The sequence below is a fragment of the Thermobia domestica genome, chromosome 18 (genome assembly GCF_964235325.1).
Source record: "Thermobia domestica chromosome 18, izTheDome1.hap1.1, whole genome shotgun sequence".
In the NCBI taxonomy this organism is placed as follows: domain Eukaryota; kingdom Metazoa; phylum Arthropoda; class Insecta; order Zygentoma; family Lepismatidae; genus Thermobia; species Thermobia domestica.
This window is the reverse complement of record NC_137471.1, coordinates 39,594,260-39,615,086: the sequence shown is the minus strand read 5'-3', so window position 1 is coordinate 39,615,086 and position 20,827 is coordinate 39,594,260. Positions and strand designations below refer to the sequence as shown.

General features: G+C 38.7%; 1 long non-coding RNA gene across 1 annotated transcript in view; it reads right to left on the bottom strand.

Moving 5' to 3' along the window:
- LOC145675745 (uncharacterized) overlaps window positions 1-19,190 on the bottom strand; it is a 164,359-nt gene extending 145,169 nt beyond the window's left edge. Inside the window, exon 1 of the long non-coding RNA XR_014129203.1 lies at window positions 19,051-19,190. This is a non-coding gene — a long non-coding RNA (uncharacterized LOC145675745). The remainder of the gene's footprint in view (window positions 1-19,050) is intronic.
- Window positions 19,191-20,827: the final 1,637 nt, after the last annotated feature.

Below are 20,827 nucleotides of genomic sequence, written 5' to 3'. Positions count from 1 at the left end.
GCTCCAAGGAGTATATCATAACAGGACAACTAAATTAAAACTCAATGGTAGTCTCAGTTGTGTCATTCCTTTCTGTAATGGTATTCTTCAAGGTGATAGCATGTCGAGCCTTTTATTCAGTTTCTCGGTTGCACCTCTCATATACGCGGCACAAACCAGACTCACTGGCATACAAGTTTATCAAGCTTCCATTTCTATCGCAAGTTATCTTGATGACGTTCATTTCTATGTTAACAGTATTTCTACCTTAGAAGCTATTCAGAGCCTTTTACACAGGTATCAACAAATTTCTGGAGCGATTTTAAATAAAGACAAAACAAAACTACTATGTATACACCCCGAATACCGGACTACATACAGTTCGCACTATACGATTGCTGACTCAGTTAAAATCCTAGGTATTGAATGGTTCAATAACACCAAACAAACCATTCACTACAATTCTGACATAATTGCAAACAAAATACGTGGTCTTTTAATACAGCATAAGCCTCGCAATATGAACATGATCAGTAGGAATTCATTTCTCAAACAAAAAGCATTGAGTCTTTTGTGGTATTTCTGTCAGATTTTCCCTCTTCCCACAAAAACATATAACTTCCTCAATAGTCACGCCTTGTTCTTTCTGTGGAAACACAAACTGTTGAGAATTGCACGTGATCAACTTGAGCTTTTACCAGCTCAGGGTGGCGTAGCTTATGTAAACATAGCCCTCCAGGCAAAATCACTACTGCTGAAAAGAAGCATTGAATTGTTTACGAACGATAGGGTCAGTGTGTCGTCATCTGTTCTCTCCGCATGTTTAGGTTGCATTGACCTTGAAGCTCCGATTCATATTTTTCCTTGGGGAATTAAATTCCCACATTTGTGTGAACCCGTCTTAGATATCGCTTATGCATTAATTGCACGAGCACAAATTGAGTTAATGCCTGTCAAAGCACTCTACCGACATTATCTCAGAACGCAACATATCGTCACGCCCCACATTCAATTGAAAGAACCACAACTTCATTGGAATTATATTTGGCAAAATATTAATGCTCCCTTTTTAACTACCCAGCAACGATCTCTTTGGTATTTTATCGTTAATAATAAATACGAAACGCGAGACAGACTATATCAGCTCGGTATAGTGTCTTGTAATCTGTGTGACTACTGTCATAATATAGATACTCTTGAACATCGCTTCCAATACTGTACAGAGATTCAACATATATGGACCAAATTTAGTACACTCATAAGTAAGATTTGTCGTTCTTCACCATCTCATATTACTGCTACAAATATTCTGATATATCCAGATTTTAACTATTTTCCTAAAGCAAAAAATAACAGTGTAGTCTGGCTCGCTGCATATACGCTTCTTTATGTGCTCACACTACATCGACCATATCATGTCGATGTGTATTTGTCTTATTTAAGGTACCATTTGCAGCAAATGAATGTGCAGTATAAACAACACTTCGCAAATTATTTTGTTGTCTTAGCTCCATAACAATTCTGTAAAGTTTTCAGATTTATAACGTTTTTTTTTTTTAAAATCAACTCGCTGTTGTATTGCTTTTATAACTGTCCAATGTACATGTGATAGAACTGTTAATAAAGAATTAAAAAAAGTGGTAGAGCGTTCACCTCTGGTGCTTGGGGTCCCGGGTTCGATCCCAGCCCCCGCCAAGTGAACTTTGTGGTGGACAAACACCGTGTGCGTGGGTTTTCTCGGTGTTCTCCCGTTTCCTCCCACTTTCTTCATTCCACCATTTTATTCATTTCTCATTATCACCGTCTCCTTTAGCTTAACCGGCATAAACGTGGGACGTAAAACTCAAAGATTTCATTTCATTTTTTTTTTTATTTCACTCAAGGTAAATGCACAGTTATGCACCTCGCTGCCCACTAGCTCCGAAGAATGTAAAAATGTCTCACTCAGTTGACGATCTCTGGTCTAGGGCTTAGAGCGTTAGACTCATGTAGGTATAGTCCCGGGTTCAATGCCCTGATGGAATACCCCAAATTTTCGCAATCTACCCAGCTTCGTGATGTACACTGGGATCATTTAAATAAAAGACGTATCGGCCATTTGGTCTAGAATTTCCCCGGTACACCTGTTGGAGGCAGTTAACACAATGGGTTGACTGACTACATATTCGTCACTCAGGTAGACGTAGTTCCTGCAATCTCTAACATATAGCGTTGAAGCCGGTTCATTGCAACAAGGGCTATTACACTGTGTAGTTTGGTTTGGTTTTGGCGTGATGAAGTATATATTCGATTGTAATAAATATACGTGATGTGCCACCGCCGTACGCATTGAAGAGTATATTTTACAAAGCATTATATTTGTTCTATTTTAGATACTTCATTTATTTCTCGAAGCAAGGGGAAATGTTGCTCAAGAAAGACAAAAGTGTTGCAATGGAAGAAGACCCACAGAGGGCAGTAGCGTAGCCAGGATGTGTGTTTGGAGGAGGGGGGGCAAGTGCTGTTATAGGTACATATAGAAAAATACCAAACAAAAAATACTTTTCTGATTTTACATACTGTATGAAGGCTATCTGTGTTAAAACTCAATGTTATGAAATGCTACAAATTTTTCTTTTTTTAAAAAAAAGAATTAGTAGTACATCCGAAGGTATATTACATATAACTTGTATTGAATGATAAGGTTCATTACATAGGCTAATGTATATAAGTTAATACGATGTGCATTGTATTTTGTTAATACAATTTGTTGTGTTTTTAGTGCTAATATAGACCAGAAAAAATTGTGATCTTCCCTTCATTTATTCTCTTAAAGAATTCCTTTAAAACAAAGGATCTTTGCAAAGTATTATGTTAAAACACTTTATTTTTTATGTAAATGACTTCATTAACCTTTTTTTCTCTATATAATGGGCATGCACTATGAGTATACTGTACATGTGGCTGTTGTACTTACGATTTAAATTATTTTCTCACATTTTTCTGTTTCATTGTATACAATTAATGTATAAATCATATAGAAACGAATGAAATGAACAATTAGTTACCTACTTAATTGTTATTTTAACTTAATATGATTTTCACTTTTAAAGTGTATTTAAATAAATATTTGAGGCATAGAGTGAGAACTGATAGCTTAGTCGTTAGAACTTGTGTTTGGTGCATTTTAGTGTTTGGTTTCTACGAATATAGTAATGGGTGTAAGTAGGGGTAAAAGTGTGGAGAATGCGGGTGGACGCCGTCCCCTCGCTTCCAGGATATATCCGTGGCTTTCCCCCACGCAAAGATATGTACGGGTAAATTCATGGGTCTCCCTACCTTTTCAAATCCACTTTTACCCCTGGGTGCAAGTAAAGCTGTACCCTGGCCAAGGGTGCCGATTTCTCTGTAAATTTGGGGGAGGGGGCATCTACATGCAAAAGGCATACATAGGGATTTAAAGACAAATTGCATTCAAATTATACCAAATATGGTATATTCATAAATACAATGCGAGGAAGCCCACATGAGCTTTGGGGGGGGGGCTAGGTCCTCCAGGATCGGCGTCCTTGACCCTGGTTTCAAGAATACATACATGATGCATTAGTATCGGGGATTTTAAATTATTGCTTCACACTTTCGACCATAGCAGGACAAGCAGGCAAGTGATCGCTCCAGCCACTTTTTTTTTTTTTTTTTTTTTTTAAATACCAAAGTTACAACAAATGCAGAGACATTTTTGTTTTCAGTGTAGTATAAGAAAATGAATGCATTCAGAGACGCAGGCGTGGAATTACTAGTGAAAAATGTTTAGCATTGTGGCCAGTATTTGACGCTTGATTCATACACAAATCCCTAACGGCTGAGCTATACGGATAACTTATATTTTGCAGTATTATTATATTTTAATTAGTTTATTTGACTCTGTGAATAATTTTTCGAGTTAATTTTATATTCACCATCTATTTGCAGTAAGTTGAACAGAATATCAAAAACTGTGCAGTATGGAAATGGAAAGTAGAATTCACATTAAGGGCGGTGGGATCTGACATGACTCTTTATAACATTGTTCTGCTTTTATTTCAATTATTTGATATTGTTCACAATGTGTAAAAACTCACGGAGCTCCTATTCTACTGTGTTTTACAGGATTATGAAAGCTTTATATTTTACAGGACTATGAAGTGCTTTATATTTTTCATGGTTAAAATTTTGTATTGATTTTAAGGTTAAGATTTTATGTCGAACCCAGAAATGTGTCCCAGTATAAACCATTGAACCATTTACCAAGTTTGACGTGAAACAAATCCATTCCACAAAGCTAAATTCTTTCCCTTTTATAAAACTATACATTTTTCGTCTTTCTTCAAATGATACACAAAAGGTAGTAACATAATTTTATGGATTATTAAATAGACCCTCTACTGTACTTTTAGAAATCTGTTATGTTGCAGCCGAAATAATTTTTCAAATTTCAATTAGCAAATTACTATAGGAAATTAAGGAATTACCATTTCACATTGCATTGATAATCCTTTTCTATACTATTATTAATTAATATTTCCAATTATTCATTCTGAATCATTCTAAACAATGCTTTTACCTTTCTGTATAAGACACCGTCCTCAGATTCATATTCAAAATAAGTACGCCACTTTATGTGGTTTAATAAACTAGAAAAAGTTTAGTTTTGTACATAAATGTTTATTTCACATCGCTACGTTAAGTGGTTCAAAAATTATAAAGCGAGAACAATTCTGAATTGGGCATAAAATTTTAACCTTCAGAAAGGTTAAACACAATTTTAACCCTGGAAACTTTGTCAATATATGGACAACAAAGCAAAAGAGGTTATAACAAATTGAGTCATAGTTATTTCAACTAATAAAGGAGGTTATATTAGACGAGATACTCGGTTACTGGAATTAACTTACCCTATTACATTAACCGAGTAAACGGGTTATTTCAATTAACTGAACAGGTTAAATTAACCGATCTACTCGGTTAAACAATTGCTCTAACTTATTACATTAATTGAGTAGGGGAGAGGGGGGTACATTTGAACAGGGGGTACCTTTGAACATTTAAGATAACAGGCTAGAAATAATAGCATATCTGGTGGTTTCAAAATTTTTAGTTTGGCAAAACTGCGTTGCATGACAGTCAACTGTTATCTGCAATTTTAATGTAAATGTTGATGAACATCAGTACTTTGTTACATTTGTGGGGTGAAAAGTTGGAATTTTTGTGAAGTTTTGTAAGATTTTTGACAGAAACCTGTGTTTTGATATTATCTGCCATTCATTGCACAAGCAAGTACATTAATTTACTTATCCAATGTTGCCCTTTGTATTTCACAATAGCTTGTACTATCTGGGTATTATCAAATTCTGCTTGATCATGCCGGTTGGGGCAGCTTTGAACAAAAATTAGGGGGCACATTTGAACATTGTTCTACCTATGCTTTCCTGAAAGTTATAAGTACCAGCAACATGTTTGTGTTCTCAGACAATGAAGACAAATGTTCAGTACCAACTGCTGATATTGTGTGTGGACTTTCTAATTCTTGTCTGTCGTTTTCGATTACTTTTAAACTCTCGTCCGCCTCACTTGGGAGTTGAGTATAACCTTGAAGTTGAATTGGATTATAACTGTCACTATTCATCTCAGTGACCCCAAAAACTATGGATTCAACTCAATTCAGATGTGTTTCCGAAGGGAAGGCAAATTATTTAGAGCACAGAGGCGCACAATATACAAATACGGGCCTGCATATATGTTTCAGCAATTATTACTATTATTATTATTTCCTTGCCATACGCGATTGGTTAATTCTTGTGCCTTAAACTGTTAATGCTGCTTTGTTACATTAGCCTTGTTGTTCGTAAACGAATTCATCCTGAAAATAACGATTATTGTAGTAAAATAATGGTTTGTTCAAAACTGCCCCACGTATGTTCAAATCTACCCCATGCTTGTTTAAATCTACCCCCCAAGGGGGTACATTTGAACGACACCCCCTACGCCCTTGCACAGAATGACAAGATCAAACAAAGTACTCTATTTTATGGCAAATATAATGTATATTATATTTAGCTTTTGTTACAGTTCTATAAGGAAATTTACTGGGTGTTTGGAAGCAAAAACGAATATTCGAAAACAGATGTTCAAATGTACCCCCCTCTCCCCTAAATATGTTATCTTAACTAATTTAATTTGTTATATTAACCGATCCACTTGGTTATACATTTGTCCTACCGTATTACTTTAACCCAGTAAATGGGTTACTTTCAGTAATTGAATATGTTATATTAACCAAAATACTCGGTTACTGTAGTTGATGCACCCTGTTTCATTAACCGAGCAGTCGGTTATTCCAACATACTAACTAGGTTACCGGTTACAGGCTAGTTACATTGATTGTGGTAACTACGTGATCGGTTAGCGTACCCCTGTGAGTTATTACACTGTAACCTAGCAAAATTAACCTGTAACGCAAGGTTGCTATCACCTTCTCTCGTTAACCTTTTTGGCTTGGCTGGTTGGACACACGTCTCTGTTTTCCATATATTGACAAACTAACTTGGTTACTGTCCACCTTTTTCTTGTTTATTAGTAACTTTTTTGTGTGTGTGTAGGCTCGGTTTGAATCTCTCCGCCACCATATACCTTTTATTACAGTATTTTTATTTATAATTTTTACTTCATTAATTTTTATTTAAATCTCATTTTCCATTGGGAGTGTGACCCCTGTACTTTAAAAAATTTAGAAAATCATTGACCTTTAAAATTTTTTTTACAATAGTTGATGGGAAAACGACAACCTGAAAAGACCGTATTCCGACGGATTGATGCGGCTTTTTTTTTTTCTTTCTTCGATGAAAAAGCGTTTGCAACTAGCAAATTTCGATTGCATAGAACAGTGTTGTTCCTACTAGTCGTGATAGTGAAAAATGTGCTTTCAGGGGGAAAATGTACTGACTGTTATAAGTTTCTCACATTAGGCCCCCAGACATGTTAATTGAATTATTCTTAACGTTCATTATTAGCTGCTCAGTTGTTATTTTTAGGTGGCTTTTAAGCATTTGTAAGTCATTCACAGATACTTTCCCTCTATATAGCACTTAAATCGTACTGAGAATTGTAGAAATGTATTGCGTATGTACCGAGTGCAACATTACTGGTGGGAATCCGTCATGATTTTCATTACAGTGCTACGCATCTTTTCTGCTATCTGTCGACTGGTCGGAAAGGCAACTTTCCACCGGCGGCGCGGGCGCATTTTATGCGCCTTTCCGGTTGTTTGCCGACTGTTCGAAAAGACCTCTTTTCGATGTCAGCTTCTCAATTCTCCCACAGCCGGCATCCGACCTTGCCGCAGTCGAAAAGTAGCCCTTTGCCGACTGGATACCAACCCTTCAGGAAGGCAAAATTTTCACCACCTTTTACAGTAGCTTTGCCTAAGTTTGCCTGTGTGCTATGATTTCTTGTGAAGGGCACTATTGCTAGTTCTGAAAGTATATAATACTTCCATGTCCCATTCAATTTCTTTTTTGGCTGAGAGTACTACAAAAAAACATAAAGGAACAAATTTTATACTGGAACACACAAAAATGCAAGTATTTTATACTTTAAGAACTTGTCGAGAAATCATAGCATGGAGGAAGACTTAGGCAAGACTAATGTAAAAGCTGATGAAAATTTTGCCTTCCTGAAGCGTTGATTTCCAGTCGGCAAAGGGACACTTTTCGACGGCGGCAAGAAGTCGGATGCCGCCTGTGGGAGAATCGGGAAGCCGACGTCGAAAAGAGGTCCTTTCCAGCAGTCGGCAAACAGCCGGAAAGGTGCATAAAATGCGCCGGCGCCGCCGTCGAATAGTTGCCTTGCTGAACAGTCAGCAAACAGCCGGAAATGAGCATTAAATGCGCCGGCGCCGACGTCGGAAAGTTGCCTTGCCGAGCAGTCGACAAACAGCCGTAAAGGTGCAGTAAATACGCCGGCGCCGCCGTCGAAAAGAGGCCGGCGTAAGGAGTCGGCAGAGGGTCGGAAAGAGGTCTTTCCGACTGTTTTACCGACTCTGGTGGTCGGCAACAGTCGGCAAAGGTCATTTTTTTTTACGATTTTCGACCGCTTGCCGCCTCGGCAAAAGGTCGGCAATTTTGAACAAGTAGATCGTCGTGCCGCCGCGGACGAGTGCCGGCTGCCTACCGGCGGCCTGCCACCGTCGACGGTGGCAATCCCTCTTGCCGACCGCGGCATCCTGATGGGAAATGCAGGACCAAGATTTGACTGCAAGACAAAGAATAAGACGCAGTATTGATGACCAAGACTCAGGGAGCGAATTGTTTGAATTTCATTTGTTGGGCTGAAAGTGGTGAAATAAAATTAGTACTTTATAATTAAATATCATACTGTATTTTTAAAATTTAAATTACAAAATTCATATTATGTATATTCTTACGTGCAACTATATATACTGTAAAATACGTTTTAATTACCGAGAAAGAAAAATCAAAGTGGCACGGGTTCCGGAATCATAAGAACCTATTTTGGAATGAAAGTTGAAGGGTTTGAAAAAAATCACAGGTGTTCCCCTGTTTCCTCAACCCTTGTAGTTAAACAATTTCCTTTTGTCTCTGCCAAGAGACTCTTGCTAGTGCCTTCCGAGAAGACCCCATGCCGTCCAAGCAGGTGAGAACACTGACCTTGAATAAAAATTTCGTCTCATAAAACTAAAGCAAGAAAAAATAAATAAATTTCTCCCACGTCGGACATTGGTATCAGTTATAAAAAGAAATAACCAAACCTCAAAAGTGCCAAATATTCATTAAGATGCATATACAAATCCCCCGCTTGATCTAGCTAGTGGTTAACGTGTAAGACTTCGGTACACGTAGTCCGGGTTTAATTCCCAATGGGAGTGCATTTTGGCGTTCACCCAGTGTCGTGACTATAGTGCTCTCAAAAGGATCGGGTTGACCCGACCCGACCAGACCCGACTCGGATCGGGTCAGCTCGGGTCGGGTCGGGTCAACCGGGTCAGCTCGGGTCGGGTTGTCGGGTCAGGTCAACCAAGTGGGATCTCGGGTCATCGGGTCGGGTCACTCAATTCGGGTCGGTATTCAACCCGACCCGACCCGACCTGTTGAGAGCACTTCTTGTACCCCTAGGGCCTCTCTTCGTGGGGGCCCAGAGCCCAATTTTAAAATTTAAAATGGAAATATGCAGCGAGTGGTACCTCGTTCGATAGATCTTTAAAAACTAAAGAGCGTTTTGACAAAAGGTTGTTCATATGGATCACTGCTTTCAAAATCACCACCAAGACGTGGTACCTTTATGAGATAAAACGTCCAAACTCATAGAATGAAAGCAGTTAAACATGAAACAACAAAACAAAAATTCGAATAGGAAAACATAGAGGATATTTATCATTCCACGGCTCAAGAATGTTGGAACAGGAAAAGATAATTAGAGTAAAAGTGCCATAATGCAAAGGAGGAAATCTAATTCCTAGAAAATTTCTCCGTAAGCGGTTAAAGTGGGAAAGAACTGGGAATTTTGAAATGAGAACCTTAGGTTTTGTAAATTGAATCTACGCAACAAAATCATCTGAAATGTGTTTCTTTAAGAGATAGATTTTTCTGTAATGAGTAAAGGTAAGGTAAAATTCGTGTAAAATTATACCTTTTTTTTCAGGCAATGATTTGATGCAAAAATGAGTCAACTGAAATGTGAAACAAAATTGTCAAACAATGCAGTTTTTAGAACAATATGCAAACCTTGGTTTTGTTCAACCGTCGTCTGTACGATATTGTTTCGATTCTTTTCTTTTTGTCTTCTTGCATGTCATGTCCTGGGCTTTTTCTTTGTGTCTCCTCATCCCTCACATCCGGGGTGTGTTTTCTTCTTGAGTAACCTCACGTCTGATGTGTTTTTTTCCTTCTTCGTGAGTCTCCTTGCCTCTCATTTACCAACAAAATGGGAAAATCTATTTCACAGTTTGTTCAATGACATCTCCATTTTCCTGTATACATAAATTAATCCTTCCGCGAAAATACATGACAGTTTAATAAAACTTTACGTGGGATTTGAACACAAGCTAAGCGAGTTCGCTCCATCATATCTTTCTTTCCTAGTTGTTGGTTCGCGTTCATGTACAACATTCTTGAAATATCCCCACAAAAATCTGGTGAGGATAAATCTGGAGATAGTACGGGCCATAATATTGGTCCGTGCGTTTCTCCCAATCCGTTTTCCATTATATCGCATGTGCAAATACTCTACCACTCTTTGCGCAGATTGAGGTGCCGTTCCATGTAATTGCACCCACGTCCTCTATCTTGTCTCTAGGTTCACCTCTTCAGGTAGCAATGAAAAATGATGTGAATTCCAGAAAATTTTACCAGTCACATTTCCATCGAAAAAATGTGGACCAATGAGGTAACCATTGACAATAGCACACCATACATTAACACTCCAACGATATTGAACATATACTGGCCTATGCCAACAAGGATTGATATCTGGACCAGTAGTGACAATTATGCCTATTTAACTCGCCAGTATTTCGAAATGTTGCTTCGTCAAAAAAATATAGGTCTATATCTAAAAAAAGAAAGAAAGAAAAGAAAAGAAAAGAAAAGGAAAGGAAAGGAAAGGAACATTTATACAGATATCCTGTGCTCACTGACAAAATGCCAAACGGTGTACACGGTCAGTCGCGCGCGGTGGAAAGCACCGCAGAATCACTAAACAATCACTAGTAGTTAAACTAAACAACGGATAACGGAGTGATTGAGCAGGAATGTTCGGGAAGGTGAAGGGGAAGATTAGCTAGACGGAGAAGTCTGTCGGACAAACAGAATGGACATACGATCGAAAATAATTTCCCTGTGGTGCTTTTGACCGCGGCGCGACTACTCGAGGGTTAAATATCGTGTATATCATATCACTTTAACTCAAGTCTTTACTGCAAACGACATGCTACACCGTTTGGCATTTTGTCAGTGAGCACAGGATATCTGTGTAAATGTTCCTTTCCTTTCCTTTCCTTTCCTTTTCTTTTCTTTTCTTTTCTTTCCTTTCCTTTTCTTTTCTTTCTTTCTTTTTTAGATATAGACCTATATTTTTTTGACGAAGCAACATTTCGAAATACTGGCGAATTAAATAGGCATAATTGTCACTACTGGTCCAGATATCAATCCTTGTTGGCATAGGCCAGTATATGTTCAATATCGTTGGAGTGTTAATGTATGGTGTGCTATTGTCAATGGTTACCTCATTGGTCCACATTTTTTCGATGGAAATGTGACTGGTAAAATTTTCTGGAATTCACATCATTTTTCATTGCTACCTGAAGAGGTGAACCTAGAGGCAAGATAGAGGACGTGGGTGCAATTACATGGAACGGCACCTCAATCTGCGCAAAGAGTGGTAGAGTATTTGCACATGCGATATAATGGAAAACGGATTGGGAGAAACGCACGGACCAATATTATGGCCCGTACTATCTCCAGATTTATCCTCACCAGATTTTTGTGGGGATATTTCAAGAATGTTGTACATGAACGCGAACCAACAACTAGGAAAGAAAGATATGATGGAGCGAACTCGCTTAGCTTGTGTTCAAATCCCACGTAAAGTTTTATTAAACTATCATGTATTTTCGCGGAAGGATTAATTTATGTATACAGGAAAATGGAGATGTCATTGAACAAACTGTGAAATAGATTTTCCCATTTTGTTGGTAAATGAGAGGCAAGGAGTCTCACGAAGAAGGAAAAAAACACATCAGACGTGAGGTTACTCAAGAAGAAAACACACCCCGGATGTGAGGGATGAGGAGACACAAAGAAAAAGCCCAGGACATGACATGCAAGAAGACAAAAAGAAAAGAATCGAAACAATATCGTACAGACGACGGTTGAACAAAACCAAGGTTTGCATATTGTTCTAAAAACTGCATTGTTTGACAATTTTGTTTCACATTTCAGTTGACTCATTTTTGCATCAAATCATTGCCTGAAAAAAAAAGGTATAATTTTACACGAATTTTACCTTACCTTTACTCATTACAGAGAAATCTATCTCTTAAAGAAACACATTTCAGATGATTTTGTTGCGTAGATTCAATTTACAAAACCTAAGGTTCTCATTTCAAAATTCCCAGTTCTTTCCCACTTTAACCGCTTACGGAGAAATTTTCTAGGAATTAGATTTCCTCCTTTGCATTATGGCACTTTTACTCTAATTATCTTTTCGTTCCAACATTCTTGAGCCGTGGAATGATAAATATCCTCTATGTTTTCCTATTCGAATTTTTGTTTTGTTGTTTCATGTTTAACTGCTTTCATTCTATGAGTTTGGACGTTTTATCTCATAAAGGTACCACGTCCTGGTGGTGATTTTGAAAGCAGTGATCCATATGAACAACCTTTTGTCAAAACGCTCTTTAGTTTTTAAAGATCTATCGAACGAGGTACCACTCGCTGCATATTTCCATTTTAAATTTTAAAATTGGGCTCTGGGCCTCCACGAAGGGAGGCCCTAGGGGTACAAGAAGTGCTCTCAACAGGTCGGGTCGGGTCGGGTTGAATACCGACCCGAATTGAGTGACCCGACCCGATGACCCGAGATCCCACTTGGTTGACCTGACCCGACAACCCGACCCGAGCTGACCCGGTTGACCCGACCCGACCCGAGCTGACCCGATCCGAGTCGGGTCTGGTCGGGTCGGGTCAACCCGATCCTTTTGAGAGCACTATAGTCACGACACTGGGTGAACGCCAAAATGCACTCCCATTGGGAATTAAACCCGGACTACGTGTACCGAAGTCTTACACGTTAACCACTAGCTAGATCAAGCGGGGGATTTGTATATGCATCTTAATGAATATTTGGCACTTTTGAGGTTTGGTTATTTCCTTTTATAACTGATACCAATGTCCGACGTGGGAGAAATTTATTTATTTTTTCTTGCTTTAGTTTTATGAGACGAAATTTTTATTCAGGGTCAGTGTTCTCACCTGCTTGGACGGCATGGGGTCTTCTCGGAAGGCACTAGCAAGAGTCTCTTGGCAGAGACAAAAGGAAATCGTTTAACTACAAGGGTTGAGGAAACAGGGGAACACCTGTGATTTTTTTCAAACCCTTCAACTTTCATTCCAAAATAGGTTCTTATGATTCCGGAACCCGTGCCACTTTGATTTTTCTTTCTCGGTAATTAAAACGTATTTTACAGTATATTTAGTTGCACGTAAGAATATACATAATATGAATTTTGTAATTTAAATTTTAAAAATACAGTATGATATTTAATTATAAAGTACTAATTTTATTTCACCACTTTCAGCCCAACAAATGAAATTCAAACAATTCGCTCCCTGAGTCTTGGTCATCAATACTGCGTCTTATTCTTTGTCTTGCAGTCAAATCTTGGTCCTGCATTTCCCATCAGGATGCCGCGGTCGGCAAGAGGGATTGCCACCGTCGACGGTGGCAGGCCGCCGGTAGGCAGCCGGCACTCGTCCGCGGCGGCACGACGATCTACTTGTTCAAAATTGCCGACCTTTTGCCGAGGCGGCAAGCGGTCGAAAATCGTAAAAAAAAAAGACCTTTGCCGACTGTTGCCGACCGCCAGAGTTGGTAAAACAGTCGGAAAGACCTCTTTCCGACCCTCTGCCGACTCCTTACGCCGGCCTCTTTTCGACGGCGGCGCCGGCGCATTTACTGCACTTTTACGGCTGTTTGTCGACTGCTCGGCAAGGCAACTTTCCGACGGCGGCGCCGGCGCATTTAATGCTCATTACCGGCTGTTTGCCGACTGCTCGACAAGGCAACTTTCCGACGTCGGCGCCGGCGCATTTAATGCTCATTTCCGGCTGTTTGCTGACTGTTCAGCAAGGCAACTATTCGACGGCGGCGCCGGCGCATTTTATGCACCTTTCCGGCTGTTTGCCGACTGCTGGAAAGGACCTCTTTTCGACGTCGGCTTCCCGATTCTCCCACAGGCGGCATCCGACTTCTTGCCGCCGTCGAAAAGTGTCCCTTTGCCGACTGGAAATCAACGCTTCAGGAAGGCAAAATTTTCATCAGCTTTTACATTAGTCTTGCCTAAGTCTTCCTCCATGCTATGATTTCTCGACAAGTTCTTAAAGTATAAAATACTTGCATTTTTGTGTGTTCCAGTATAAAATTTGTTCCTTTATGTTTTTTTGTAGCACTCTCAGCCAAAAAAGAAATTGAATGGGACATGGAAGTATTATATACTTTCAGAACTAGCAATAGTGCCCTTCATAAGAAATCATAGCACACAGGCAAACTTAGGCAAAGCTACTGTAAAAGGTGGTGAAAATTTTGCCTTCCTGAAGGGTTGGTATCCAGTCGGCAAAGGGCTACTTTTCGACTGCGGCAAGAGGTCGGATGCCGGCTGTGGGAGAATTGAGAAGCTGACATCGAAAAGAGGTCTTTTCGAGCAGTCGGCAAACAACCGGAAAGGCGCATAAAATGCGCCCGCGCCGCCGGTGGAAAGTTGCCTTTCCGACCAGTCGACAGATAGCAGAAAAGATGCGTAGCACTGCAATGAAAATCATGACGGATTCCCACCAGTAATGTTGCACTCGGTACATACGCAGTACATTTCTACAATTCTCAGTACGATTTAAGTGCTATATAGAGGGAAAGTATCTGTGAATGACTTACAAATGCTTAAAAGCCACCTAAAAATAACAACTGAGCAGCTAATAATGAACGTTAAGAATAATTCAATTAACATGTCTGGGGGCCTAATGTGAAAAACTTATAAGTCAGTACATTTTCCCCCTGAAAGCGCATTTTTCACTATCACGACTACTAGGAACAACACTGTTCTATGCAATCGAAATTTGCTAGTTGCAAACGCTTTTTCATCGAAGAAAGAAAAAAAAAAGCCGCATCAATCCGTCGGAATACGGTCTTTTCAGGTTGTCGTTTTCCCATCAACTATTGGAAAAAAATTTTAAAGGTCAATGATTTTCTAAATTTTTTAAAGTACAGGGATCACACTCCCAATGGAAAATGAGATTTAAATAAAAATTAATGAAGTAAAAATTATAAATAAAAATACTGTAATAAAAGGTATATGGTGGCGGAGAGATTCAAACCGAGCCTACACACACACAAAAAAGTTACTAATAAACAAGAAAAAGGTGGACAGTAACCAAGTTAGTTTGTCAATATATGGAAAACAGAGACGTGTGTCCAACCAGCCAAGCCAAAAAGGTTAACGAGAGAAGGTGATAGCAACCTTGCGTTACAGGTTAATTTTGCTAGGTTACAGTGTAATAACTCACAGGGGTACGCTAACCGATCACGTAGTTACCACAATCAATGTAACTAGCCTGTAACCGGTAACCTAGTTAGTATGTTGGAATAACCGACTGCTCGGTTAATGAAACAGGGTGCATCAACTACAGTAACCGAGTATTTTGGTTAATATAACATATTCAATTACTGAAAGTAACCCATTTACTGGGTTAAAGTAATACGGTAGGACAAATGTATAACCAAGTGGATCGGTTAATATAACAAATTAAATTAGTTAAGATAACACATTTACTCAATTAATGTAATAAGGTAGAGCAAATGTTTAACCGAGTAGATCGGTTAATTTAACCTGTTCAGTTAATTGAAATAACCCGTTTACTCGGTTAATGTAATAGGGTAAGTTAATTCTAGTAACCGAGTATCTCGTCTAATATAACCTCCTTTATTAGTTGAAATAACTATGACTCAATTTGTTATAACCTCTTTTGCTTTGTTGTCCATATATTGACAAAGTTTCCAGGGTTAAAATTGTGTTTAACCTTTCTGAAGGTTAAAATTTTATGCCCAATTCAGAATTGTTCTCGCTTTATAATTTTTGAACCATTTAACGTAGCGATGTGAAATAAACATTTATGTACAAAACTAAACTTTTTCTAGTTTATTAAACCACATAAAGTGGCGTACTTATTTTGAATATGAATCTGAGGACGGTGTCTTATACAGAAAGGTAAAAGCATTGTTTAGAATGATTCAGAATGAATAATTGGAAATATTAATTAATAATAGTATAGAAAAGGATTATCAATGCAATGCGAAATGGTAATTCCTTAATTTCTTATAGTAATTTGCTAATTGAAATTTGAAAAATTATTTCGGCTGCAACATAACAGATTTCTAAAAGTACAGTAGAGGGTCTATTTAATAATCCATAAAATTATTTTACTACCTTTCTGTGGAACAAATTTGTACAGGTAAGTTAATTACATACAATGTAATACAACTGTATCTTAGGTTTACTAGTGTAAAATCATTACAAGTGCTTTATGACGAATAAAACAAATGAGTGCGTGTGAAAAATGGCTCTATTAGATGCTATTTTCCACGGGCGGCTTATTTCTGCACCGTTTGCACCGGCATCATATTTCTGCACAGTGTGCAGAACCTGTATTTTGTTTACAAGTGGAGAGTTACTAGTATGAAACAACAACAAGTGTTGTTGAAACTTGTATCATTCCCAAAACGCACTTCCTTCCACTACCCTCACCTCTGCGCATACACACTATCGCTGACGTGCCTGCTCCCTTCGGACGCATTCCCGCGCGAGACCACCAGCTTCGCCCTATCTGACTCTGTTCGATAGCATTCGTGCTATTTAGTGGTCACCCAGCACAGATTGTTTTGTGCTTTTTTGCGCTGTTTTTATGCTAGACATCTGGAAGGCTTATTTATACGCAAATCGTAAAATAATTGTAACTTTTCAACAATTACTTCTAGAGGTCCCCTTGAATTTTCTTTATGCCAAGTAAAATATATTCCGCCCAGTAGAAAGCGTCTAGGGGACAATAAAAAGGAAATTGTTGAAACAATTATAATTTTTCAACAGTTTTGTCTAGTATTGCGCCACAAGTAAACCTGTACACAAGAGCGTTTAATCACTACTTCATTTCTCCTGTTTTTTTTTTTTTTATTTTTTTATTGGAAGTTTTCGCTCACATTTGAAACAAGTCCTGCAGTATATAATCTAGTGGATACTATTAGGTTACTAAAGAAACACTAAATACTAGAGAATACTACAGAAATACAAAGCTTGACACGGCACTAAGCATTATGAGAAATTGTCCACGTTTCTCTAAGATAATTATCTTCCTTTTTGTTATTTAGGCTTAAAACTTATGTACAAATCCGAGCTTGCGTTCGTTCAGGTTTATTGTCGGCGCACCACCCGGAATATTTTATGAAAAATTTTAATTATTTTACCAATTTCCTTCTTATTGTTTCTAAAATATTTCCACTAGGCGACATGAAAATATCACACCTGGCATAGATAAAATTATTAACTGGTTCTAGCAGCCAAGTTACCCTTTAATCTCCAGTTGGTTACCGATCATTTTTCTCAGTGTGCCACTCACCGCGCTGACGTTTTTCCCCTGGAGTACGATTTCTGCTTGGAAATAGCGTTCCTTTGATTGTATTATAGGAGTGCAGCATGTATACCACCTCGCTTTATTAAGTATTTTTGCCATAAGGAAAGTTTACGGGTCACAACTATTCACAAAAAGACAAAATCAAGCTATCACCTCTAGCAGTAAGTCAGAGCACTTAATCTAAAAATTATCCAAACTAACCTAACCTAAATTTAGGGATTTACTGTTGTATCGCAGAACCAATTTGAAAATCGAAAAAAAAAAGTACGAAAACGTACTCCGATCGGTTATATTTGGATGGATTAGATTAAGTTACGTTCGATTACTTTACATTAGCTTAGGGGCATAAAAACTACAGCGCAAAAACACAAACGAACCTGTGCTAGTCAGGGGCAGATCCAGGACGGATTTCTGGGGGGGAGGTAGGTTGTAATACTACTACTTTTAAGTACTCCAAACTCTGGAATGGGTTTTATTTATAAGGATTCCTCTTTGGGAGGGGGCAATCGCCCCGATCGCTCCCCCTGAATTCGCCCCTGGCGCTAGTTGGCCACTAAAGAGCACGAATTCTATATAACTGAGTCAGAGCAGGGTAACGCTGGTGGGTTCGTGTCCGAAGGGAACAAGTGCGTCAGCGACGGTGGGTATACGCGTAAGCGATGGTAGTGAAAACATGTGGGCTTTCGTAAACATACATATTTCAATATCACTTTTTATGGTTACATACAAGTAACGCTTCAGTTGTAAACATAAAATACAGCTTTCGTACACTGTGCAGAAATACATTGGCGTTGAGTTAGAAGACACTTATCTTACAAACTAAGGCATGTAAACTTTTGCAATTTCAAGAAGAAAATAGTGTACTACAGTTTCTTAACTGTTCCTCGTTTTTTAAAAAATAAACATTAAGTGAAACCTTTAAGTTTTTTGTCCAACGGTTATGCCGGTTAGGCTAAAGAAGACGGTGATGATGAGTAATGAATGAAATGGTGGAATGGAGAAAGTGTAAATAAACGGAAGAAGCCCGAGGAAACCCACGCAGACAGTGTTTGTCCATCACAAAGTTCACATGGCGATGGCTGGGATCGAACCCGGGATCCCAAGTACCAGAGGTGAACGTTCTACCACTGAGCCAGCGCGGACCCTACAATTGTAATCTAGTTCTTGATATACCGGTAACTCTTTACTTTGGCAAGGCAATGATATCCTGTCAGTACACAGTATTGCCGAACGAGCGTTAGGGAGTGAAGGCGGGTTAGAGCCCGGCAGGGCACGTTGTATTCTGTCTTTCCTTCTTGGGAACTGTAACTATAATTGCGGGAACCGGTTCAGATGACTTGGTTATTGTCACTGCCTTGCCTAAAGTAATGACTTGCCGATATACCTTAGGGTGTTCGTGAAGGTATATCTTTGATTGATACCCGCCCCCCAAAAATTTTATATGCCAGAGACGCCAGTGCGCGGGAACATACTATAACCGAATCTTTTTCATGCGCAGCAACAATTAACATATGTAACACAACATATAAAATTTATGACAATTTGAAATGTATATGCATAATATTAAATTAACTCACCACATGTATATGCATAATATGTGCAATAATATATGCAAATGTATATGAATAATATTAAATTAACTCACCACTCTCTCACTTCATGTTTTCGTGGTATTTGCTTAACCAGCAACTGCGTACAGTTCCAATGAATGAATATTTTAATGATAAACATTATTTTCCCCACTTGTAAACTCAGCTCAACGAACTTTGTTTAAAGGACTTTACCCACACTGCATCACAATGTAACAAATGAAGAACGCGAACCGAACATACAGGCAGCACAATCAGACTACAATTTCTTCAATCAAACTCTTCAGCGGCAAAGGCGACTCGGCGCCTGTCCGAGCATCTTTTCAAGGTCGGTCCATCCGCTGTTTGCCGACCTTCTTTCGGCTCCTTTACTTGTCGGCACGCCGCCAACGTTTTGGCGTCTTTCCGACAATATTTGCCGCGGTCGCCGTCCGCTGTTTGCCGTCTCCTTGCAAAATGTTTGTCAAGGATCCTCTCGTACTTGTATTTTATTTTAAGTATTTACTTCTCATATACCCTTTACGTGCATTCCCTTTACTACATTTCTTTTCATGCATTTACCTTTTTCGTGGTCGGCACGCCGTCAACGTTTCGACGTCTTTACAAACATCATTTGACGCTGTCGTTCCGTCCGATGTATGCCGACTTTCTGCCGACTCCGTTTTCACAACACATATTTTATGGAATTAGTGCCTACCCACAAGAAAAACCTTCGGACAGTTTCAATTTTTACTTCATCATTAAAGAAGGTACAGGCTCTATTCATTTTCCAAAATTCGACTCTTTGCCGCTGGTACGCGTTATTGCAACTTTCGCCGACGTCGTTTTTCAAGAAATTGCCGGCAGTCTCTTTTTGCAGTCGTCGTCCGACTGTCTGCCGACTGTTTCGAGAAAGCTTTATACGAGGGAAATATAAGCCCTAATTCGTATTTTAAAGCAACAAATTACCTTCTAACTCTCTTTGTTTTCTTTTGGTGAACGAATCTCTTTTTGCTCGTCGCGGTCGAAAATCGAGCGGAAAGACGCCGGTGTCCGGCGCCGGCAATCCGACCGCGGCATCTGGTCGGCATGGACAAATTGTCCGACTATAGGCGGCAGGATCCTGATGAGGTAGGTAGGTAGGTAGGTAGGGAGGTAGGTAGGTAGGTAGGTAGGTGGGTAGGTAGGGAGGGAGGTTGGGTGTAAATTTGCAAAAAGACACCACCTTTCCAGATATTTGTAAGTGAACAAATTTTGGAATCACCCTCGTATATTTAATATTTTATTATTTTTCCCCTTTTCATATTAATATAATATGTAGTAGAAGTGACCTTTATCTACATCATAATATTCGGCTTCATGAAATTGCAGGTGTGTAATTTAGTGTAATAACATTAAGTTTGTAGATATTTGTAAGTGAATATATCTTGGAACTTCCTTCGTACATTTTATATTACAATGTTATTTCCTGCATTTCATATTATATTTGTAGTACAAGGGGTCGTCTTCTACATCATAAAATGCGCTTTCTTCAAATTAGCGTGAAGACACCTAGTTTATTTATATTTGTAACTGAACGAAATTTGAAATTTGCATCCTGTATTTTATATTTCAATATTATTTTCCCCTTTTTAATTAGGTATTAACCAACGACCTTTTTGTGATTGTAAACTATTAATATCGCGAAATGCACTCATAAATAAGCATAATTCTGTGGTAGATAATATTTGCATGAAGGCAGGGTTGAAAAAAAAACTTTTTAAAAAAAGGACAAAATATGTGTTTAAAACATGAAAAAGGTGTTCAAAATGTTTTAAACATGTTTTAAAGCACACACGCACACACAATGTTATA